Source organism: Cherax quadricarinatus, chromosome 76 (assembly GCF_038502225.1).
Source record: "Cherax quadricarinatus isolate ZL_2023a chromosome 76, ASM3850222v1, whole genome shotgun sequence".
Taxonomy (NCBI): domain Eukaryota; kingdom Metazoa; phylum Arthropoda; class Malacostraca; order Decapoda; family Parastacidae; genus Cherax; species Cherax quadricarinatus.
The window spans coordinates 10,332,575-10,359,825 of NC_091367.1; the positions used below are offsets into that span (position 1 = coordinate 10,332,575).

General features: G+C 38.9%; 1 pseudogene; it reads right to left on the reverse strand.

Moving 5' to 3' along the window:
• Nucleotides 1-24,336: 24,336 nt before the first annotated feature.
• Nucleotides 24,337-27,251, reverse strand: part of LOC138854957 (uncharacterized) — a 58,562-nt pseudogene continuing 55,647 nt past the window's right edge.

A 27,251-nucleotide genomic window follows, 5' to 3' on the forward strand; every position in this document is an offset into this window, starting at 1 on the left:
AATATATATATAATATATATATATATATATATATATATATATATATATATAATATATATATATATATATATATATATATATATATATATATATATAATATATATATATATATATATATATATATATATATATATATATATATATATATATATATATATATATATATATATATATATATATATATAATATATATATATATATATATATATATATATATATATATATATATATATATATATATATATATAGTCTGTAGCAACGATATCCCTCGTACTGGCTACAACCAGTTAACATACCAAGAATGAACTGTGACAACACTGATAGCCACAAAATATATATATTATACTCGATAAACGTATATGAAAAGACTCACGAAATCGTAATGACACGATTGCAAACAAACCATACCGCGGTCTGGAGTTTTGAGAGACTGATCACGGGTTCTAACCCCGTCCGTGGTATGGTTTGCATATGATAAACGTGGTATAAACCTTTGTAATAAATACCGACAAGTTGGTTTAGAAAGACACGTAAGTAAACACTATGACATATTTATTAGAAAACGTTTCGGTCCTGGGACCTTGATCACTTGATAAACCTTGATGAACATCAAAATGGTATACAATACCGACAGGTTGTTAGGTAAGACACACATGCAACAGTTAGACAACTTTATTCCGAAACGTTTCGCCTACACAGTAGGCTTCTTCAGTCGAATACAGAAAGTAGGCAGGAACAGTAAAGATGTGAAGACGATGTAATCAGTCCATCACCCTTGAAGTCGTAGAATTTGAGGTTGTCAGTCCCTCGGCCTGGAGAAGTTCAGTTCCATAGTCAGGAACTATCTGAAGATCAAGCGACAGTGCGGAGACTTAAATACTGTCGGAAGGAGAGGTACTACTACTACTACTACCCTGCACCTCTCCTTCCGACAGTATTTAAGTCTCCGCACTGTCGCTTGATCTTCAGATAGTTCCTGACTATGGAACTGAACTTCTCCAGGCCGAGGGACTGACAACCTCAAATTCTACGACTTCAAGGGTGATGGACTGATTACATCGTCTTCACATCTTTACTGTTCCTGCCTACTTTCTGTATTCGACTGAAGAAGCCTACTGTGTAGGCGAAACGTTTCGGAATAAAGTTGTCTAACTGTTGCATATGTGTCTTACCTAACAAACCTTGATAAACGTAAGCCAATATATCGGCCTACGTTTATCACAAGCTATCAGCTATCTCACGAATTAGCCAGGCCTAGAAACAAACTAGGATAGATCAGTTTCACAAGTGTAACTAAAACTATGTCCAAAAACATGATTAATTTAACTAGTCAACTGGTATGTGTGTCTAAGGAGACACGCTGCTTCCAATGACCGAGTCCAGCTCATTACAACTACATACAATGCGTGTTACTACACAGTAGTGGATGTGTAGTGAGGTATATCACATAAGCAACCTGAATTCAGTTCTGTACATCACAAACAATTAGAGATGAATAAGATATGGGCAATACTTGGGGATCTTCACTGTGGAGACGTTTCACCAACCAGTGGCTTTATCACTCCAATATAGAGAATAATAATACTGGAGACAGTGGAAGATAAAGCAGTTTGAGATCATTCCCTTACCTTTGAGAGCTTTCATCCTTTCCAAGGTGAGGGAAACTATTTCTTCACGTCTTCCATCGTCTCCCACATATTCACCAAAGCTGAGGAGCTGATCACTATGAACTACTGGCAAATCGTCTTCTGAATTAAGACTCCCAAGTGTTGCACTGGTCTTATTTATCTACTCGATTTTCAATACCGTTAATGTATAACAAAAAAAAAGTCATATACAGGACAAACAAAAAATTACTAAGCTTGAATTCCAAAAAAAGAGGAAACATCAAAAGTTTTCCCAGTAACTATGAAAGAGGCAGTCCACAAAAATTATGTCTCCAACTGTTGCTATGTATGACAACAATGAAGAAATTTCCTGGTATGGGCCAGTAGGCCTGCTTCTGTATTTCTTCATCGTTATCCTTACTCTGTAGGATAACGATGAAGTTTTCTGGAAACAGGTGACAGTTGCATTTTAAGAACAAAACAGAAAGCCTAATGGCCCATGATGGTCGGGTCTGTTTCAAATCCAACTTCTTTCTCAGCCATCAACTCCAACATTCTTCACGTCACTATGCTCCCTATAAGCTAGTCCTCTCTCTCCAGGTAGATTGGTTTGTGCCTTGGTAAGGCTCACCGTGCGGGCGAAAAGTGAAAATTTGTCAATAAAGGATAGCATTATACTGTATTTGTTTCTTTGTTCATCGTGTCGGTATTTTATATTATTTATCTGTAACTTCACCAGTAGTCTAGACACAGACACTAACTCTGACAAATGTGACAAAATCTATAAAGCCCAGGAACTGTCCTCTACCTGACCTGAGACTATCAGAAACGCGACACCAATATGAGTGTCTAAAATCCAAGAAACCAGGACTTGAGTCCGTTCATTGACCTGAGACAAAGTTAAGAAATCCACAAGAATGAGACAGTCCGCAATAAAGTTTTGCAAGAAACTAATTTCTTTTGCACATAGAAATTATGAAATGTGTTGGTACACATTACCCGCTATCATGGAGAAAACTAAGTCTTGCAGACTGAAACCACTATAATCGTTTCAGGGTGTGATCTTGGTGTGTGCTAGCAGTCAGGTCATGGGAGGATCACATAGTAAACACATGATGACCTTGGAACTTACTGGGTTGGGCATCATGTGAGCATCACGTGGTGTGTACACCACGTGACCTAGGGTGGTCAGCGTGACGTAAGTAGCTCGGGCAGTAATGATTGGCCCAGAATGAGGTAGAGTATGGAAAATGCGTTGTGATAGACATGAGACCGGGCATCTGTAACTCCCTCACTTAGAAGCTGTAGCGCACTTAGAAGCTATTGCGGACAATGTGCAACACAGCTTGTGCTGTATTCTCTAAAGTCTATCCTTATAATATCCCTTTCCCGATGTAATGTTCAGTGTGTGCCCTGTAGTTGACAAACATCATGTCAGTGTTGTAAAGACTGTTGAAGGCGCCTTGAGCAGTTGAATTATTACTGATTTACTCAGGTCAAGCGTAGTGGTTGCCCCTTCTCAGTTCGAGCCGCAAACTTCTTTTTATCACCTCTTATCATATATTTATATTTTATCCTGATATGTTACATTTTGTTATCTTGTAGGATAGAGGACAAACTAACCAAGCCTAACTTAGAAATCTGCTAAATTTACTTAAATACCCGACGAACGGGTAACACTTTCTTGTATTGTGATGGTATGTGTAGGAGCCTCACATTGCCTGCCTACCTACCTACCTCTCTCTCTCACAGGAAAGATTATATATATATATATATATATATATATATATATATATATATATATATATATATATATATATATATATATATATATATTAATATATAATATATATATATATATGTCGTGCCGAATATGTAAAACTGGTCAATTAGCAAGAACTTATTTAAAATTAAGTCCTTTCTAAAATTTTCTCTTATACGTTTAAAGATATATATTTTTCGTTAATGTTAATGTAAAAATTTTTAATTTTGCACCAAAAGAATCTTAGAAAACTTACCTAACCTTATTATAACAAGAACAATTTATTTTAGCCTAACCCAACTAAATATATTTTAAATTTGTTTACAATAATTTAATACTAAACAAACACAGTGAAATATTTTTTTTTCGTTAGGTTCAGAATGATTTTGGCGAAATTATTGCATACACAAGATTTCGCTTGTCCTATATAGCAAGATGAGCGTTGCTATTAAAGCCAAGATCGCAAGTTCTGCCTATTCGGCACGATATATATATATATATATATATATATATATATATATATATATATATATATATATATATATATATATATATATATATATATATATATATATAATATAAGCTTAAGGGATAGGTGAAGAGAGCCCTAATCTTGCAGTGGGATGAACCTGCACGTGTAGCTAGAATTAATAACCCTACCAAGTGCAAGGAGGCTAGAGCTAGGTGGGGTATTAAGTATAATGTGACATACACACCCAAGAGAACGGACATCGGAGATAGACAACTGGCACGGTGGTGAGCATCTTGTCTCCTCCACCTCTTGACCATCTCCTGATCTCCCATTGTACTTTCATGCTCCCTTCCTGATCTTCTCCTTTTCTTGACCTCTTCTTCGTGCTTTCTCGTTCTCTTCCTCCTCCTAAGGGTTTCATAACTCATTATCTCCTTTCATCCCAGTCGCACTCTCTCCATCAAGGGAGATATTTTACAAGGTGGCGAGTCCTGGCCTGGGGGCTCTCCTGAAAACCCAGAGCTCCTCTTCCCACCCACTGACACCAGCCAATTACAACCCCTTTCTCCTTTAACCTCGATTTCTATTGGCTGATAGTGGTGAGGCGGGATGACAATAGTGGAGTTGTCTGAGGTGCCTGGTTTGAGTCCGTGGGCCGAGGTGTGAAGCGGACAGGTAAATTGAAAAGCTGTCGGAGCAGGAGTGAGCGGTAATACCAGTAATCATGGTCATAAATTCTTATCCCGCTGATCTGGGCTCTTTAATCACGGCAAAAGCCGAGGCCACACGCGAGTTCGGCGGGTTGGGTGGGCGCGCGGGCGGTATTATGGGCGGGCAGGAAAAGTGGGCGGGTGGGTGTTTTTCTTTAAAGGTTTGACCGGAAAGGTGGGTGGGTTGAGATGAGATTTTTAATTATAGATTCACTATAAATCCTATGACTACAAGCATTGATCCTGATACCAACCTCTTATTGAATGACTTAAATGAATCAAACAGCAACTGTAATTACTACACAGCAGAACAAACAAAGGCACTTCTCAGAGCCAACAACAACCTAACTGTCTTTAACTACAATGTCAGATCTTTAAGCAAACATTACGATGACCTCAGAGCATTACTAAATTCCCTGCATGCCAGTATATCCATCATTACTCTCAATGAAACCTGGCTAAAGCCTGATACTACAGATGTCTATGTCATTCCTGGTTACACAGCCATACACAACTGTAGGCCAGATCAACAAGGTGGTGGCACAGCTATATACTACTCAGACCAACTAGAATGTATCAATAATACATGCACAAGGGATGAACATGGGGAATATATAATAGCTAAATTCAAATCCAAATACCTACAAAAACCTCTCACAGTGATAAACATCTACAAAGTACCACAGTCCAACATTAGCCATTTTAGTGACAACCTAGGAAGTATGATAACTGATGCACACATGAACAAAGATCACTTGCTACTCTCATGTGACTTCAATATAAATCTCCTACAAGACCAGGACCCACATGTTACTGAATTCACAAACACAATGAGTAACTGCTTGTTGCTACCAACAGTAACAAAACCTACAAGAATTACAGAGACTAGATGTGGTCTAGTAGGGAAGTTTCCCTACTAGACCACATCTGGACCAACACCATATCCCCTTTAAAATCAGGCATAATCACAGATAATACCACAGACCATTACCCTACCTTCCTTATAACTAATCTAGGCAAATTACCCCAAGACACTACTAAAGTCACTTTCAGACTTCATAATGAGGCAGCCATTAATAACTTCACAACAGCAATGACAAACATCGACTAGCACACTGAGCTAGAAATCTATAGAGATATTGACGAATGTATTAATAATTTTCTAAAAAAGAACCAATACCTCTATAACAAGCACTGCCCTAAAAAACTAAACAGATGACAGCTTAGAGACTGAACAGTCCCTGGCTAACACCCAGCATCCTCAAATCCATAAATACAAAGCACCTATACAAAAAACAGTACAAAATGGGTCACATAACCACAGACCAAACAAAACATTACTCATCAATCCTAACCAGCCTAATACGAAGGGCTAAAAAATTGTATTATGAAAACAGATTATCCAACTTAAAAGGTGATATAAAAAGACCTGGAAAACCCCATCAGAAATTCTAGGAACAAAAAAGATATCAGGAAATAGAGCAATTGAACTAACAAAACCAGATGAACCCCAACTCCCACCAACTGAAACACCAAACAGACTCAATGATTTCTTCACCACCATAGGAAAAAATCGTGCCAATAAAATCCCAAGCTCGAATACCCCACCCAATGACTACCTCACTGGTAACTACCCGAACACACTGTTCCTAGCTCCGACTAACCCAACAGAAGTCTTCCTTATTATCAACACACTAAAAAACAAGACAGGAGATTTAAATACCTTCCCACCCTTTATATATATACACATGCTAGAACAAATATACACTGCACTAGAGAAAAAAGAAGTCCCACTGGGGATCTTCATTGATTTACGTAAAGCTTTTGATACAGATGACCATGATTTGCTCCACATAAAATTGTCGCACTATGGTATAAGAGGGCACTCCCTCAACTACCTAAAGTCATACCTCAGCAACAGAAGCCAATATGTGTACACAAATGGAGCAAACTCTTCCACACAGCCAATTACAGTTGGTGTCCCACAGGAAAGTGTCCGTGGTCCTCTTCTCTTTCTCGTTTACATAAACGACCTACCAAATGCATCGCAACTACTCAAACCCACACTATTTGCAGATGACACTACATTCATCTCTCACCCAAGCCCAGTCATGTTAGCCAATATTGTAAATACCGAATTACAGAAAATATCTACCTGGATGATGACTAACAAACTTACTCTCAACATTGACAAAACCTACTTCACTCAGTTTGGAAACAGAGCTACAGATGTCCCTCTTAACATAATGATAAACGGATCACCTATCACAAAGCTCACAGAGCCACAGCACCGTGTCTTCCTTTGCAGATGACACCCGAATCTGCATGACAGTGTCTTCCATTGCAGACACTGCAAGGCTCCAGGCGGACATCAACCAAATTTTTCAGTGGGCTGCAGAAAACAATATGAAGTTTAACGATGAGAAATTTCAATTACTCAGATATGGCAAACACGAGGAAATTAAATCTTCATCAGAGTACAAAACAAATTCTGGCCACAAAATAGAGCGAAACACCAACGTCAAAGACCTGGGAGTGATCATGTCGGAGGATCTCACCTTCAAGGACCGTAACATTGTATCAATCGCATCTGCTAGAAAAATGACAGGATGGATAATGAGAACCTTCAAAACTAGGGATGCCAAGCCCATGATGACACTCTTCAGGTCACTTGTTCTATCTAGGCTGGAATATTGCTGCACACTAGCAGCACCTTTCAAGGCAGGTGAAATTGCTGACCTAGAAAATGTACAGAGAACCTTCACGGCGCACATAACGGAGATAAAACACCTCAATTACTGGGAGCACTTAAGGTTCCTGAACCTGTATTCCCTGGAATGCAGGCGGGAGAGATACATGATTATATACACCTGGAAAATCCTAGAGGGACTAGTACCAAACTTGCACACGAAAATCACTCACTACGAAAGCAAAAGACTTGGCAGACGATGCAACATCCCCCCAATGAAAAGCAGGGGTGTCACTAGCACGTTAAGAGACCATACAATAAGTGTCAGGGGCCCGAGACTGTTCAACTGCCTCCCAGCATACATACAGACCCCTGGCAGTCTTCAAGCTGGCACTGGACAAGTACCTAAAGTCGGTTCCTGACCAGCCGGGCTGTGGCTCGTACGTTGGTTTGCGTGCAGCCAACAGTAACAGCCTGGTTGATCAGGCTCTGATCCACCAGGAGGCCTGGTCACAGACCGGGCCGCGGGGGCGTTGACCCCCGGAACTCTCTCCAGGTAAACTCCAGGTTGATAGTAGACTCAAATTTCAAACACATGTATAACAAATTTCCAAGAAAATTTCCAAGACCGTACGCATACTATCAAAGATATGGTATTATGTTCCACAGTCAGCCCTCCTGGCCCTATATCACTCATTTACCCCTATCTCACCTATGTGTATGGGGCTCAACAACGATAAACCATCTCAGACCATTAATTACCTAACAAAAGGCTGCAGTCAGAATGATAACAAATTCCCACAACAGGCAGCACACTCCACCAATTTTCAAAACTCTGAACCTACTCACAGTACAAAACATCCATACTTATTATTGTACCTACTACATACATAGAACACTTAACTCGGATATAAACCCTCCTTACCAATCTCAACAGAATACATGACCATAACACAAGGCACAGATCACTTTTTGATGTTCCTCGTTTCCATCTCACACTATGCAAAAACTCAATGCACATAAAAGGCCCATAAATCTGGAATTAATTACCTGTGAATATAAAAGAAACACTGTTTATAATTCAAGTCTCTTCTTAAAATCACTTACTCACCCACAACTAAATAAATACTGAACAACTGTATCTCATAAATGTTTTACCTGTAGCCCTATAAAACTTTGTTTTTAATTCATTACCTAACAGAATACTCCATTTTTTAAAAATGCGCAACTCGGCAAATACCATATAACCTGTCTTTGAAATACTCATTTGTGTAATTGTTTTTGTTCACTATAATTTTCCACTGAATATATCATTTGGAAATTTATTTGGCCCCTAAAGTTCAGAGGACAGATACGTCGTACGAAGACCCCAAACATGTCACGGATGGAAGGTTTGTGGCCCACACCCACCCAAACACACACACACACCCCTTGGCAAAGGGGGTTTGGGAAGGTACTTTTAATTGATAGTTTTTAAAGGGAAGATGGTTTTTATACTGTTGTAACTAAAAAGGACTATTGGGGTAACTGTAGATAACAATTGTAAACCAAGATTTTAAAGGAGTAATAGGAGAATGTAGGAAAACCCTAAATTTCCCGGAGAACGGGCACCCCAAGTTTGCCGGGGGCAGGGGGTTTTGAGACTGCAGTTTTCCCCTTTCAAGACCAGCCCATCGGATAAACAAATGCCATAAACGCAGGCGGTGCCCCCCACGTGTCTTCACATACCAGACCTGGGAAATCTGGTGGGGCCCCCAAGTCCTAGATGACCCCCTCACCCATCAGAAAGACAAGACCCCCCTTTTTTTTTTCTCTATTCTGGCATTTTTTGGGAAATTAGGGATTGAGTTTGGGGCCTTCGTGCGACGGGGGTTGCCAGTATGTCCCGGGCGTCACCCATCAGCCTTAGAAGTTAGTGTCACTTTCTGCATAGTTATATTGGGGATACCCCCCCTTTGAAAAGGAATTTCTGGGGGCAGGCGGGTCACAAATCCCAAACTAATATTGCAGGAATTAAGGCTCCTGGTTGCCGTGGTTCTGGGGGAATCAGAGGGCTAAAGCAGGAGGTTGAAGACCGGGATCATTCTCAACACCAAGTAAGGTCCTTTATACGTGCATGCAGGCAAGATTTTGCAACATCAGTCATTTATATTAATAATCGGGGGAAGCGCAAAAACCGGAGGATTATACACGCCTGGGGGTGGGAAGGCATTCGGGCTTAAGGGAACTGGGCAAGATCCAATTCCAAAAATCAAACCCTCCCAACATAAAGGAACCTTCCTTGGGGGCCAGTCTTTTATAAAAATCTGTCCTGACCATTATGAGGCTGGGACGCCCTTGGGGCTCGGTGTCAACAGAGCTTGCTGGGGTAAAACTACATGGAGGCGTCAGACAAATTTTCATCATTGCTTAATTAATTTAAGTTTTTTTTCCCTCCCCAAATGCTCTCTAAAAGGGGGTTTTGGCATATTACATTTAACCACTGTATTTTTTTGTACATCTTGTATCATTAAATTAAATAATAAAAAAAAAAATAACTTTTCCCAAAATGTCCTGAACTGAATATGTTTTTCCTGTACCACAGTGATTATAATATAATGACTTTGCGGTTGAATCATGAAGGTGTTTTAAAAGGGGAGGAAAAGCAGTTGAGGGAAAGTGAGAAGGGAAAAAAGGGGGGAAAAATGTTTGTTTCGGTTGCCAAAAGGGAATTTAAAAACTCACGAAATCGAAACCCGATTAAACAAACCATACCACGGGCGGGGGTAGAACCCCCATCAGATCTCAAAACCCAGACCCGCCGTTTACTGGACCAGCTAGCCAAATTTGGGGCCCAAATGGGGTATTTTTTTCCCAAAGGGAAAGGGTTTGCATAGGCATCCTTGGGGGACAAATCAAGTTTTTTAAAACGAATCTCCGGTGGAGGCGGAAAAAACTCTAGCTCAAGTCCCCCCAAGTTAACATACTCACGAATCGAAAAATGATTCAAGCAAAACCCTAAGGGGATGAACCCCGATCAAGAGTCTCAAAAATCAACCCTCGCAGGCCCACTGAACCAACTAGCCCCAAAAAATTGTTAGGAACTCCGCCTTGGAAGTTGTGGCATCATTTGGGGAAAAAGCAAGTTTTTTCAGGCAATTCCGCTAAAATGGGCCCTGACAAACTCAGCTCAGTCCCCCCAAAACTTTAACATGACTCCCAAATCAATGGCTGATTACAAACCCCCCCAAGGGGGATGAACCCTGTCAGGAGTCTCAAAACTCCCGACCGTCGGGAGCCCATAACCATACCCAAAAAATTGTCAACTAGGATATTTCTACACCATGGAAGGTTACATAAAACCCCTTTACCACAAATGCAAGACATTATTATTATTATAATCAAGGGAAAACGCTAAACCCGGGTTATACGGCGGGGGGGGGGAAACTTAGGAAATTGGGGGAAGGGCCGTCCTTCCCAAATCAAACCCCCCACCAACATCAAGGAAACCCTTTCCCGAACAAATTTTTTAGACGAATCTTTTGGGTAGTGGTCCCGTGGGTCGGCGGGCTGGGTTTTGAACTTCTGATCGGTTTTTCCCCCCCGGGTTTTTTTAATTAACAGACGTTGAGCGCGTGCTCGTTCCCTTTTTTGGGGGTTTGTGCTCTTTTTCTTCCCAAACCTCGCCCTCCCCACCTCTCTTCCGAGTGAACTTTGGCCTCTATTTTTTTTGTTTAAAATAGAGTTTCTTTTTTTTTGACTTGGTTTTGCCCTACGTCCCCTTTCCCATTACACTTTGAAATTCTCATTAAATTTACCCCTTTCTTAAGTCCCGTTTCATATTACCCCATTTCTTTTCACTCTTTCCCCTGGGGACTCAAAAATTTAGCATCCTGATTGCTGGCACCAAAGTTTTTCTTTGACACATAAATACAGTTATATAAATTATCATACTTTGTGTAAATTTTTGGATTCCAAAAATCAGACAAAGTGACTTATTTTATTTGGTCCTTTGGACTTAAAAATTTCACCCTTTTTATACATTTGTAAAAAGGAAAGTCTTCCCGGCTCATCTTCACCCCTCACTCTGTTTCCCTCACATGTATATGAATGGTTTTAAAAACCCCTTAAGAATTAAAATGTACAGTATTGGGGATCTTTTTTTTGTAGACGTTTCGCCATCCAGTGGCTTTATCATATCGAGACGATAATCATTCTTCAGCCTTGGGGGTGATAAAACCATATCTTGAATAACCTCAGGGGTTGTAGTTGAAATACTGTAACTACTAGTTTTTAACAATGGTATTGAAGGGGTCAAAAAGGTTTTTTAAAACCCCCTTGCTTTAAATTTGTTTTTGTTATCCTGTTTAGCATCCTTTAATACATAAGATGTCCCTCGGGGGTTTTTTTCCAAAAGACACTGTTTTGGCCCTCCCGGATAATTTTGTATTCATAAATTGTCTTAAAAATCTCTCCTGGTTTGTAGTTCAACCCACTGGGTGCACACATTATTATTACTCTCTTAATTCTTGAAGCACAAATGGATTCCACACAGCGCTACATAGGCTTTCTTTCTCGCTCTTCTCTTCGGGCAGCCCCAAACCCTTCAAAATCTAATTTCCACTAATTCTCACCTCTACCACAGTGGTTGCCATACCAGTAGAAGCCTAGCCCATGTGTGGCAGTAAGGTGGTAAGGCAAGGCACAGTGGCGTGGCGCAGCAGGCAGGCAGCAGGTGATCGACATTTTGCAGAAACAGCACCAAAAACAGTGATAATATGGATAATATGGAATGTACCGAATATCCTTAGATGCCGCACTGGCTATCTTGTAAACACTGGCACACACGGGTAGTCGCGAAGCCACACGTGGGACAGGTCTCCCGACGAATCGATTGAATAGCTTAGTTTTCGATTGAATGTCGAGGCGAATTTTTATGCTTAAAATGCATCAATGTCGGATTACGACGAATGTCGAGTGCCATCACGTCGGGGTCCACTGTATGACCAAAACGCCATAATGGCCCTCTACCTGACTTTCTAACATGGTCACTGCGCCTCCCTGCTGCCCCGGTTTGTTTACATTCTCCGTGAGCTCCATACACCACGCCTCCATTATCTCTGGAAACTCCAAATTTCAAGTGTTTTTGTGTTATTTCATATTTTATATTTACTCTGATAATTCTCTATACAGGACCCCGGTTAACGTATATTTTTTCTCATCTCCAGAAGTATGTTCAGGTGCCAGTACTGACCGAATTTGTTCCCATAAGGAATATTGTGAAGTAGATTAGTCCATTTCTAGACCCCAAACATACACATACAACATATGCATAATTTCTACACAATAACAACCATCATAATTGACTATTAGAGGTGAGTCGTTGTGCTAATTCCCACTGTAGTATTGGTGGCACACTGCCTAAAGCAAATTAACACACTGTTCATAATATAGTACACATTAAAACTGCAAGAGTGTCTTATGTCTCAAGATGCCATATTAGTAATGATAATACTACACTCACAATCACAGAGAGTCTCATTCAATGTTGTATATTATTAACCTTTAAACTGTCCAAAACGCAGATTCATCGCTTTTTAACATTTGAGCATTAAAAAAACCGTAGAGTTTCTTTTTTTTTTACACTCTGAAAACGTAAAAATAACTTGGATCTTTTTTTTTTTTGTTATATTTGAAAATATGTGTAAGTAGATCTACTTTGGAGCACTATGCATGTGAACGTAGATCTGTTTGGACAGTTTAAGGTTAATATGTACATTTTCATTAATCTATGATATTTTTCAAAATTATATAATAATAAACATGACACGAATATTTTTTTTTTTCTTCGTTGGGCTCTGCCTCCCACCGAGGCAGTGGGTGACCCAAAAGATGAAAATCCTCAAAAGAAAATAATACTTTCATCATCATTCAACACTCACCACACTCACACATTGTCACTGCTTTTGCAGAGGTGCTTCAGAAATACAACAGTTTAGAAGCACACACGTGAGTAAAGATACACACAACAGTTTAGAAGTATATACGTATAGATACACAACAGTTTAGGAAGCATATAATGATAAAGATACACACAACATATCCTCCAAACTGCCAATATCCCAAAACCACTTTTTAAAGTGCAGGCATTGTACTTTCCTATTTCCAGACTCAAGTCCGACTATATGAAAATAACCGGTTTCCCTGAATCCCTTCACTAAAGAGATGCCCTGCTCACACTCCAACAGATCACAGGTCCCGCATCATTCGCTCATTCACCCATCTAACACGCTCATGGCCGCTAAGGGAAGCTCAAGTAAGCCCCCGCCACAAAACCTCTCTCCTCTTTACCCCCTTTCCAACCTCTTCTTTCGAGGTGATTTACACTTTACCTCCTTTCCCTCTTCCCCTATAGATTTATATGCTTCATGTCATTCTATTTTGATCCATTCTCTCTAAATGACCAAACCACCTCAACAACCCTCTTCTGCCCTCTGACTAATGCTTGCTAACTCCACACCTCTCCTACTTTACACTCCTAATTTTCTAAAGGGCCATTTTACACCACACATTGCCCAGACAGACATCTCCACTGCCTCCAACCGCCTCCCTCGCTGCTGCATTTACACCCAAGCTTCACATCCACATAAGAGTAAGTTGGTACTACTATACTTTCATACATTCCTCTTTGCCTCCATAGATAACGCTTTTTTGACTCCTACACATACCTCAACGCACCACCTTACCTTTTTCTCATCAATTCTATGATTAACCTCATCCTTCATAAATCCATCCCGCGACATCGCCAACTCCCTGCATATCTGAAAACATTCACTTCTTCCATACTCCCTCCTCCCCAATTTGATATCCAATTTTTTTATCTAAATCATTTGATACCTCATCACCTTACTCTTTCTATGTTCACTTTCAACTTTCTACCTTACACACATTCTCAAACCTAATCCACTAACTCTTTGCACTTTTCTTTAGAATCTCCCATAAGCACAGTATCATCCATGAAACGTAATCAAAAGTTCAATTCTACTGAATTTGATTCCATAATTTAATCCCACCCCTCTCCCTAACACTTAGCATTTACTTCTTTTACAACCCTTATCTATAAATATATTAAACAACCATGGTGACATTACACATCCCTGTCTAAGACCTACTACCGGGAAGCATTATCCCTCTCTGCACACCCTAACCTGAGCCTCACCATCCTCATAAAAGCTCTTTACAGCATTTATAACTTACCACCTATTCCATAAACTTGCAACATCTGCCACATTGCTCCTCCATCCACTCTATCATATTCTCCTCTCTCTCTCTTCTAAATCCAGCATAAATGCAACAAAACTCTCCCCCCACTCATCTAAATACTGTTCACATATATGCTTCCAATGTAAACACTTCAATTCACACATCCCTACCCACTCTGAAGCCTCCCTTGCTCATCCGCAATTCTACATTCTGTCTACCTCTAATTCTTTCCACTATGCCCCTACCGTATACTTTTCCTGCTCACTAAACTTATTCCCATAATTTTTACAACTTTGTCCCTTTCCCTTTCTATAAAGGGACTATACATGCTCTCCGCAACTCTCCCAGGTACCTTCCCCTCTTACATAAGAACATTTATTAAACAAAAGTACCAACCACTCCAACACTATATCCCCCCCTGCTTTTAACATTTCCTGTCATGATCCCATCAGTTCCAGCTGCTTTACTCCCCTTCTATCTCTAATGCACGCCCTCGCTGCACTTCCACCCACACTTACATTCTGCCTTCTTCACTCCTAAAAGATGGTATACCTCCCTGCCAGTGCATGAAATTACCGCCTCCCTTTCTTCCTCAACATTTAAAAGTTCTCAAAATATTCTCGCCATCTACCTAATAATTCTCCCTCTCCTATCTAATACTAACTCCCACTTGTTTCTTAATGGACAAATCCATACTTCTAGGCTTTCTTAACTTGTTTAACCTACTCCAAAATTTTTTTCTTATTTTCATTAAAATTCTGACAGTGCCTCCAAATTTTCATCTGCTCTCCTTGCACTCTCTCACCACTCTCTTCACCTTTCTTTACTCTCCATATACTTTAGCTCTTCTATAACACTTCTGCTTGTAAAAACCTCTCATAAGCTAACTTTTTCTTTATCACACCCTTTACTTCATTATCTCCACCAATCACTCCTCTCTTCTCCTGCCTCACCCTCCTATAAATCACAAAACTTCTGCCCTGTACATTCTAATACTGCATTTTTAAACTATTCCAACCCTCTTCAACCTCACCACTCATCTTTGCACTAGCCCACCTTTCTGCCACAATAGCGTCGCTTATCTCGCCCTAACTTCCTCCCCTCTCCCTTAGTTTATATTACACTCTCACCTCCCTACTTGTTGTTGCTAATCTTCCTTTTTCCCATCTACCTCTTACTTCCCAACTGGTAGCTACAACTAAATAATGATCTGATATATCATCAGTTGCCTCTATAAACATGTACATCCTGGAGCCTCACCCATCAACCTTTATCCACCAATACATAATCTAACAAACCACTTTCTACTGATGTACATAATATCTGCAATTTTGCATTTATTTATCCTCTTTTTCATAAAATAGTGTATTACTTATTACTAAATTTCTTTCTACATTACAGCTCAATTAAAGGCTCCCATTTACATTTACCCCCCTGGCACCCCAAATTTACCTACTACTCCTCCATAACATTTTTACTCACTTTAGCATTGAAATCCCAACCACCATTACTCTCACACTTGATTCAAAACTCCCACGATTCACTCAACATTTCCCAGAATCTCTCTCTTCTACACTTCTCTCTCTCCAGGTGCATACACGCTACTATAACCCACTTCACATCCAATCTTTATTTTACCTCCCACATAATCCTTTGAACTTATGCATTTGTAGTCCTTCTTCTGCCATAGCTTATCCTACATGGGGCTTATATAAAGATGATAAATACACCCCACAGTAGAATTAATGTAACATAAAATGTGGTACCAGAAGACTTGTATGAGTGACAGCAAGAATAATGCTTTCTCTAGTCCAACTACAGAGAAATGTGTTACTGTGATAACTGTAGAAAATATTCCTTCGCATGCCTTTCACTCAGGGCATCATTTCCTTCCAAAATGGTGCTACATGAGGCTGGGAGTGTTCTCTATTTAAGGCTCATCGTATCAACGTAGATAACTTGCACACAAACTGTGACGTGTTCGGTTTATTTACAAAACTCGCAAGTGCCTGGTTTGTTTACATAACTCTGTGCCTGTCATATCTCTCTCTCATTTATTCATTTTATCTCATTAACTCGCTCTGACCCTACATTAAGACTACAAAATATTTTAAGGTAAGTGATGCTTAACTGTATATGCATTTTATCGCTTCTGGGGACGCTAAAATGTCATAGAATATTATGTGTGGGTGGGATGAAGCTGGTATGGCAGTGCCTGGCTGGCTACTCATACATACTGCACTCTACTTTTCCAATAATACTACTCATCTCATCCTAGATTAAGACTACAAATATGTTAAGGTAAGCAATGAGGTACTATGTGTATTTTAATTTTTTTAGTATTGTTTTTTGATGCCTAGTTCTATTGTTAACTTAATATATATGTTTGTGTGAACTTGTTATCTAGCATTGTATGCATTTATAAGGGAAAAAAGGGTGCTCCACTTACATAATTTCCGCTTTATGGCGTGTAGCTGGAACCTACTGTACCGATAGTAGCAAATGGTTAAGACAGAAAAAATGCAATAATAAATTACAGCCTCTCCTCACTTAGTGACATACTCGCGCATTGGGATTTACTCAGCTGTCTTGCTACCGGGCTCTCTGACCAGTATGCATACTCCAAATAATATTAGAGCCTATTGCCTTTATTTTGTTTATTATAACATACAGCATACTGCTGTATAAACATTTAAAATATACTGCAGAAATGTTATAAATGGTGCAAAGGGTGACATTAAAACAATAACAACAAAGATGGTTGGATACAAACCCACTACTATTATATGCTCTCACTTAGCGCGAATCTGCTACTGACGTGATCTTAGGAACTAAACTCCATCGTTATGAGGACTGTTATAACATCCTCTGAAACCAGTGTTCTCCAAATTTTACAAAATCCAAACTAACAGGAGGCCTCACTTCTTTACGGTGATTCGCTACGTGGACACTTCAAATTACATCCTGATTCACTACCACGGCTTCTGCATGCCACTCTGTTTACATCCACCATGAGCCTGTGTTTATCACCTCATGTCTGAAACTCCAAAACTCAAGTGTTTAAAGTTATTGTGTATTTTATATACAGACACACTTTCAATTTAACAACCTACCTATGACCACAGCTCTCTGACCAGCTGATGTTGTATGCTGTACAAGAAACTTGGTTGTGGAAACAGCAGCTTCAAGGCCCCAGCATCAAGCATCTCATCTCGATCACCCTTTCTGGTCCTATCCCCGCAGTCAGCCATCATTCAATACACTAGCATTCACTATCTCCAAGACTACATATTTTGTCTATAATTTGTAATTTTATTGTGCACCCTATAGTATAAGATGTCAGTGAAAGAAAAGAGCATGACTTCACCTGGAGGAAGTTACCAAGAAACAAATAGAAAGCTTATCACTCTGAGGAAGCAAATGAAGATAATAAACAATTATGAAGCTGGTAAGAAAATTAAAGTGATAGGCATGTGACATGAAGCTGATGATTCACTCATTTCCTCGACAATCTTGAAGCAACAAGTGAAAGCAGGAAAGCATTGACAGGATTTAAAGCCATAGTAAATTCAGGCAGAGGAAAGGCCTCATTCATGAAAATGGAGAAATTACTGGCAATCTGGTTTGATGACCATATGCGAGCCTTTAATAATTCAAGCCAAGGCATGCAGCATCTTTGGAGACTCTGAAGACGAGTGAAGGAAAGAATCAACGAAACATTTATGGCAAGTCATGGATGGTTTCAAATCATCATTAGATCCAACCTGCATATCTAAGTATCAGCAGTGAGGAAGTGACAGAAAAGTTTATGAAAGGCACATGGAAAAATGCCTAAAATGTTTCGAGGCACAATTTCAAAGGGCTTAACAAAGATGAATATGTCGATGTCATATATATAAAAATTGTGAAATTTACTATGTGCTTAATTTAGATGTGTTGGATACCTGGAGTATACCTGGTGAGGGTTTCGGGCAACGTCAAGCAGTCTGCCTGTAACCAGGCTCCTCGTGGTGGATCAGGGTCTGATCAACCAGGCTGCTGGTGCCAGGCTGAACACAACATGACATACTAACCACAGCCCGGCTAGTCAGGTACCAATTTTTAGGTGTTCGTCCAGTGCCTCTTGAAGACAGCAGGGTCTATTGTAATCCCCTATGTATGCTGGAAGGCAGTTGAATAGTCTTGGGGCCCTGACTCTATTGCGATGTGTCTCTATCGCGCTAGTGGCAACTGCTTTCATTATGTGGGGATGTTGCATTTTCTGCCGCGTTTTTTGGCTCTCTCTACAGGGGAGTGATTTTCGTGGTGTAAATTTGGTACTAATCCACAGAACAGAGGACTTTATTAGCACCCACTAGGGGTAAAGTAAAGGGTGACAGGGCTAAGAATAGTCGGGTGAGAGGAATGTCTTGAGTCAAGAGAGAAGAGTCAGACTAGACCCAACAGCTAAGCCTGAAGCAGACGGAAACAGCAACACAAAAAAACAGAACACGTCGTTTGGCTGGCGTTATCTGCATATTGCATTCTTGATGTTGATTGGCGGTTGGCAGAAGCTGGAGGCGCTGTCATGGAGGCTATCTCTTGATTGGTCAGGTGTCATGGAAGTGCAGTCAGAGTTGTTTACTTTCTTCAGTGTTGAGGTATCTTTATGTTGTGGGAGGAAACGATGAGTAGTCTTGTTAATCTTGGGTCAAAGGTTGGGTCTGCTTGTAATTGGTCAAAGGTCATCTTGAGTGCTGTGAAGAGCATGCCGGTTCCTTTACGATTTGTGGTAATCCTGACTGTTCTGTCGACTAAAATTCTCGCACAAAGTGCTCTAGACATTCATGGATTTTCCAAGTTGTATATAATCATTGTATTCTCCTGAAAAGAGAACTGTAAAATTATAGAGGAATAAGCTACTGAGTATACCAGAAAAGTGTAATGGTAGGGGTTATAATTGAAAGAATTAGAGGTAAGACAGAATGTAGGATTATGGATGAGCAAGGAGGTTTTAGAGTGGGTAGGGGATGTGTAGATCAGGTGTTTACATTGAAGCAGGTGAACAGTATTTAGATAAAGATAGGGAAAAGCTTATTGCATTTATGGATTTAGAAAAGGCATATGATAGAGTGGATAGAGGAGCAATGTGGGCAGATGTTAAAGTATATGAATAGGTGGTGTTATTAAATGCTGTAAAGATGTTTTTATGAGGATAGTGAGTTCAGTTAGTGTTAGAAGAGAGGGAGACTACTTCCCTGGTAAAAGTAGGTCTTAGGACAGGATGTAATGTCACATGGTTGTTTAATATATTTATAGATGGGGGTTGTTAAGGAAGTAAATGCTAGGTGTTTGGGAGAGGTGGGATTAAATTATGGGGGAATCAAATTAAAAATGGAATTGACACAGTTACTTTTTTGCTGATGATACTGTGCTTATGGAGATCTAAAGAAAACTGCAAAGGTTAGTGGATGAGTTTGGGAATGTGTGTAAAGGTAGAAAGTTGAAAGTGAACATAGAAAAGAGTATGTGATGAGGGTGTCAAATGATTTAGATAAAGAAAAAATTGGATATCAAATTGGGGGGAGGAGGAGTATGGAAGAAGTGAATGCTTTTCAGATACTTGGGAGTTGACGTGTCGGGCGGATGGATTTATGAAGGATGAGAGGTTAATCAGCCATAGAATTGATGAGGGAAAAAAGGAGTGGAAATTGAGGTATATGTGAGTCAAAAATCGCTATCTATGGAGGCAAAGAAGGGAATGTATGAAAGTGTTAGTAGTACCCAACACTTCTTATATGGGTGTAAGCTTGGGTGGTAAATGCAGCAGTGAGGAGACGGTTGGAGGCAGTGGAGATGTCCTGTTTAAGGGCAATGTGGTGTAAATATTATGCAAGAAAATTCGAGGTGGAAATTAGGAGAAGGTGTGGGAGTTAATAAAAGTATTAGTCAGAGGGCAGAAGAGGGGTTGTTGAGGTGGTTTGTCATTTAGGAGAGAATGGATCAAAGTAGAATGACATGGAAAGCATAGCAAATTCATAGGGGAAGGAAGGAGGGGGTAGGGGTCGTCTCTAAAGGTTGGAGAGAGGGGTAAAGGAGGTTTGTGGTAAGGGCTTGACTTCCAGCAAGCTGCAAGGTGAGCGTGTTAGGATAGAGTGAATGGAGACGAATGGTACTTGGGACCTGACGATCTGTTGGAGTGTGAGCAGGTAATGGTTTAGTGAAGGGATTCAGGAAACCGGCTATTTTTCAGTCGACTTGAGTCCTGGAAATGGGAAGTACAATGCTCAAAATTTTTAAAGGAGGGGTTTGGGATATTGGCAGTTTGGAGGAATATGTTGTGTATCTTTATATGTGTATGCTTCTAGACTGTTGTATTCTGAGCACCTCTGCAAAACAGTGATAATGCGTAGTGTGGGTGAAAGTGTTGAATGATGATGAGTATTTTCTTTTTAGATTTTCTTTTTTTTTTGGGTCACCTTGCCTCGGTGTAGGAGACGGCCGACTTGTTGAACAAAATCTCTCCGCCTGCATTTTAGGGAGTATAGTTGAGGAACTTCAAGAGTTCCCTGGGTAATTTAGGTGTTCTTATCAGTTATGTGTGCTGTGAAGGTTCTTCTGTACATTTTCTAGGTCAGCAATTTCATCTGTCCTGAAAGGTGCTGTTAATGTACAGCAATATTCCAGCCTAGATAGAAATGTTTAATTTGAAGAGTGTCATCATGGGCTTGGCATCCTCGCTTGAAGTGCGGGAAGATATTAGCACTAGTGAATATGTCGAGGGAGAGCTAACAAATGAAGATTTATTAGAGCTGGAAGCGCAGCAGCACTTGGAAGAGTAAGAAGAGGAAAGAATGGAAGAAGACAAAGAAGGTTACTATAAAGGGGTTTAGCTGGTATTCTGAAAGTGAATGCTGCTATATCAGAACTTGAGAGGTATGACCCTAATGTTGAATATCAGTTCATGAAAAGTGGAAACAGTGGATGGAATTCTTTTATAATGCTATCAATAAATTTATGAAGAAAAAGAGAAAATTACAAAGCAAACCACACTAATGGGGATTCTTTTTCAAAGCTACACACTGACCCCACCCTCATAAAGTCCTCCATTTCCTCATCATCTTCCCTTACTCCTGGGCCTCTACAACCCCTGATAACCCTGATAACAACGCTCATCTTATTGACCACCCACTAAAATGACTCCATTATAGAATGGTAGTGTCATTAAGTGAGGAGTGCCTGTACTCTGATAATTGTACTTGTGTTTCTTGGTACTCTAAATAAACTTATATGCTGGTACAGGCACATCAATACTAGTCTCACTAGTATGAAGAAGCAATAATAATAATTATAAACACGCCATATATCATATAAACTATAGTGGAATAAACTGGCGTATGACATGTGGTAGCCAGGACGGCTTGTGGGTGATGGAAAAATTCAGTTTCTAGTCCAATGCCAGAGCTGTGCAATATATCAAATTACGGGTGTGTGTGTGTGTGTGTTTAGCATAGAAAATATTCCTTTCGTGATGCCTTCTCACTTTCATGTGTCATTCACTTCTAAAAATGGGAAATGGTATGTTGTATGAGAATGGGAATGTTTACAAAGTTATTTATTCTACTACACCAATGTGAAGACAACTTGTACACTTGTAAAGTGTTTGTATTGTGGGCTAAAAGTTCAAAATGCATGCATTTGGTAAAAAATGAATGCACATGAACTGCGCTTTGTCTGACCACCCATCACTACTCATTCACTTGCTTCTATTCTGCATCTGTCTTGATCTTTCTCTCATTTACAATGGCATTGAAGAGTAGCGATAAAAGAGGAGTCAGGAGTCTCTTTACGCAATGCCAAGTTAGAAATAATTAAACTTAGTGAACAAGGCACAGCGATAAATTAAACATAATAATAATTATATATTATTACTCTGAAGTGCTTGAAATGTAGTAAATTTACAATATTAAAGACATTTTCATTAATCCATTTTAAATTCAGTATGGTGTGGTAGCAGGGCTGGCTAATACACCTTATTTTTCCTCCAATAAATACTACTCATCTCTCATCCCAAAGGAGTACACTTTCACAAATATTTTAAAGTAATAAGTGTACTGTATGTATGATAGTAAACATGTTACCAGGCATTTATATGTGCATTTAAGGAACAAAGGCTGATACACGCCTGGAACCTAATTCGCTGTATAGGTGGGGCCTTACTGTCCTTTAATCCTTGAGGACTGAGACTCACCCAGGGTTGAAGAATTTAAAAAAATTATGAAATTACATGTAGAGAATCTTTTTCCAAGGTAATGAAACTTGATGGAAATTTGATGAAAACTTCATGTAATTTACAATCTCATGAAGTTACTTGTCTTGGTGATAGTATGCATCGGCAATTTTGTTCGCTTTAAGCCCTATTTTGACCAATTCTATTCTTCCAGTTGACTTAAATTCATAGCTTTAGTTAGACTTTTTATTTCTATCATTTGAGTACAAGAAACTGCCCATTTACCTATTTTAACTACCCAACACAAAGTGATCAAAATTGCACTGGGCCAATTTCACAAAAAAATTCAAGAAAGGCCAATTTTAAAAGAATAGTCCAGAATAAATAATGTAGAGATTCCTGGCACTAAATAACATTTTTTCTGTCTATTAGTCAATGTTTCAGGCCCTTATATTATGGTTGCATTTCATTTTGAATTTTTATTCACACAAAAAATAGAAGATTTACTGTTATTCAGACCACTGCATAATGGTAATAATTGTATAACACGTCAGTGCATTCATGAGCATACTAGACAGGCCAGTTGATGTGTATTGGATGCATGATGTTTTGTTTACTCCTGAACATTGGCAAAAATCGTAACATTTACCACATACTTGAGCTCAATTTCAAGCTACTTTAGTCTGCAAAACTATTCAAATTATCTCCATTTCTAATTTCAATGAGACCAAGAAACTCAGAATACAACCATATGGAAAATACACTGCAAAGTCATTGTTTCACACCAAAAACATGGTCGTTTTTTTTATTCACTGTGTACTCGCGTGCTGCAGGATTTTTTTTTATATTAAAAGTGACACTGACCACGCAGACCCATTCTCTCATATGTAGGCCTACCAGCTTTTCCTCCTACAAGACTGAAGCCATACTAGAATTTTGGTGTAGTTATACTGACTCGACCCTGGCTTCAAAGCTTTCTAAATTTTTCAAGACAACCTCTAAAGGGTTAAACAAATGGGATTATGCATACATCAGTTTTTTTTTTCCTCAGCTGTGTAAATAGTAGGATACGGAACAGAGCTTACAACAGTTAGTGAAAGCATATATTGAGATAATTTACTTATACATAAAAAGATATACAAATGTGATAGAGAATACTTAATGCTAGTACGTATATACAAAGTAATTTCATAGGCTTGTTAGATGCTACTGCTGAAGTTCTATATAAGAGAGAATAAATGTTATCAGGACTGCTACAGTGTGTTTGACTGATCTCAAGTGGATGGTGAAGTATTGGTAATAATATGAATCCTAACAGGGAATCCTTAATATTTAAAATAGGCTCTTTTCAAGATACAGCATGTATGTAGTTTTAATTATTTCATCTAGAAAGAAAATAAATACATCATTGAAATTTTCCTATGTAAAAGAAACTATCGTGACAACTTACAAAAATATACAAAACGTTACAAACTTAATCTTAAAATTAAACAGCATTATTTTCTGTGTAATAACGTATATTTTACAAACAATTTGTACTTAGCAGTTAAAAATCATATCTGACATAACAGAATTAAAAAATATGTAATAACATATATACACTATTAGCTGCTAAAATACTAAAAATTTTTTGGAAGAATACGCTTTATTTTGGTTGTATATAATGATGCAAAGGATTTGGTATTGTATAATATGGTATCCCTAGGATTGTCCAACTTTGCATCTGGCTGTCTTAAGTTTTGACTCATATCTGCTGGGATTCTGGATGGTGAAGTTCAGCAGCCTCTGCGCTAGGACTGGCCGCAGGATGGTTACGAATCTGCTGGTACAGTCATCGTGATCATTTTAATATTATTCACTCTCTATTTCTACCATCTGGAATGAAGAGGTCTGTAATTTGATAATTTTACAGCCTTAAGTTCCATGCCAAGTGATGTACGAAAGCATTATCATGAGGAACTTCATGTCTATATTCTGGTCTTTATCATCTATGACATGTGTTCTTGCTCCTGCACATACTACAGTCTTTTGGTCCCATCATTTCCGTCTTGGCAATTTTTGAGTATGCATATCATGGCTTTGTAATCCTAAAATTTGATTATGTGCATCTGTTGTATCCCCTTGTGTTGTGTAGAGAGGGTGTGTGTGTGTGTTCTGGGATGAAATAGGTGATTGTGTTGCCTCTTTCATTTCTTTTCTGAACTTTTTGTTGTTGTGTCATCTTGCACCTTTGAATATAGTACAGTTTTGTCTATGACGCCACTTGATGTGCTTCTAAATCCAGTGAATAGAACGCAAGAGATCATGTAAAGGATCAATAAAGCCATTTCTGAAGTCATGTCTCATTTCAAGTATCATGTCCAAATGAATAGCAGATTCCAGTTCTGAAAACTCATCAAATAATCTGCCACCTTGCTGCTGCAAATAGTGTCTGAACTTGGCAAGCAATAACAACAGCTTCACATGCCTTTGGTGACTTCTCAACATCATGGCATCAATTTGGTTAGGCTGCTGGCTTTTATTATTTTGAAGTGTTAAATATATTGGAATGTGGATACTGAACAATATTGGTAATCATTCCCTGTGTGTGGACTCAAACTTGGGTGGACGCTCTCATGCTCAGTACAATGTAGTCCATCATCAGAAGTACAAAAGCTTCAAAATCTTAAGGGCTAACCCCAGGTGGGGGCCACCTGGTCAGAGGTAGCCATTCAAAGCATTTATGACTTTGCTTATCCAGCTTTCACTACCCTTTCACTCTTCATGGTTTCAGGACTCAACACAAGTCCCAGGCTTTATATATCATAAAAACTGCATCTAAAGTAGAAACACTGACCCATTGATGGCAAGGTGACAAGCCATATGATTGAATGCATTAGCAGGATTCATCTGTTCATTGGCTTGTGTCTTTACAAAATATATTTCAGTTGTTGATATCTATAACAAAGCCTTAAATGTAGATGATACCTAATCTCAATGGCTGCAAAACAGTTGCTGTACCTGGTGGGAAAAAATGTTATATTAATGTTGAAAAGATGTAGATTTTCTGATGATGAGCAGTCTATTCAAAAGTACAATTATTTTCTTTCTTTTTGAACGAATTACGATCCTATTCCCACAAACTATGAGGGAAAAGAGTCCTAAAGTAATAGCAGCTTTAGATGATGGTAGAAAGGCACTGGAAGATTATGGAGCTTGAGTGACTGTGGTCGCCCTATCACTGCTGCAGGTCTCCGCTGTTCCAGCTAAATTGCATGCCAGTATAACAGACACTTTATCATTTCCACTGGAAGTTCCTGGGATTACATATTTTGGTAGGGTATTATATGCTAAAGCAGTTTCCATCAACAACCCACACATTTTGAAGTGGATATTCCTTAGTTGCCTTTGTAAACATGTGTATCTTTCTCCAGTGATTCCTAACCTTGGTGACAGATGGAGCTCCATCTTTATCTTTTAAATCTTTTAAGAGTTACCCATTTCTGTCCTTCCATCTCCTAGCTTATCCAGCAGAAGGCTTAAATTCTATCTCCATTCTTATCACCTATAGATTTTGCCTTCCACAAGAATAGGACCTCGATATGGTAACTCTGCTTTTAGCTTCCTATACCAGTCAACTAATATTTGTTCGAGCACCAGCTTTACTAAGTCTGCACGCTTACTTGTCTGGGGTAGCAAACCTGTTCCATTGTGCCATAATGGCATCCTTGTTCTTCTCATGATTCTAAACCTGACTTTGACTCTTACACTAAAACATAGAGGCACCTTCCTTGTGGTACTTTTGGGTTCATGGTCAAGCATTTCAAGAACCTGGAAAAAAAATAATAATGGTAAAAATATATTCACTGATGCATACATTTAATATGAGGTGGAAGGGAAATTCTTCAAGACACTGCTTCAAAATTGAAATGTTCAGATTCATTGTTTAAAATAACTCAATTCGTACTTGATATTGTAAATTGTCTATTGTAACTGTTACCACAAATCTATTGTAGCTCAGATAGTCTTAAGTTAATTCTTAAGCCTGCCCTAATGCTCTGCATACAAGGCTTTTGACATGTACACCCAACTACTGTAATACCTTGTACAACTATGCATCATGTCCTAATAAAATATTATTATTATTATTATTATTATTTATAAGGTATAATCCACACTGTCATAAATCCACCAGAATGCAAGGTTCAGATAAATACTTGAATATCCATAAGTAATAACATATAGCATAGCTAAACTTCAAATCATGTATCAACTATTTAATGTTTTGCTGAAATTCTGCATAACTTTGATGATTCAAAGGTGCCTTTTTTCAGGCTAGGTGCACAACCCCATAACCAAAACTAACTACAGATTCTCATTTCTGCATAATTCAATCTCAAAGTTTATTCTCTCTTTAAGGATTACAATGTTGGTTTTCTACAGAATTTGGTTATTGTGTGCTTACATGTAGTAAAATAATAATTACAGAGTGTACCACTAGGAACACCTAGCATGGCTAAGCATTTTGGGCAGACTTAAATTAAATCTTAAGTTTAAAAATATTACAAAACTATGAGGTAA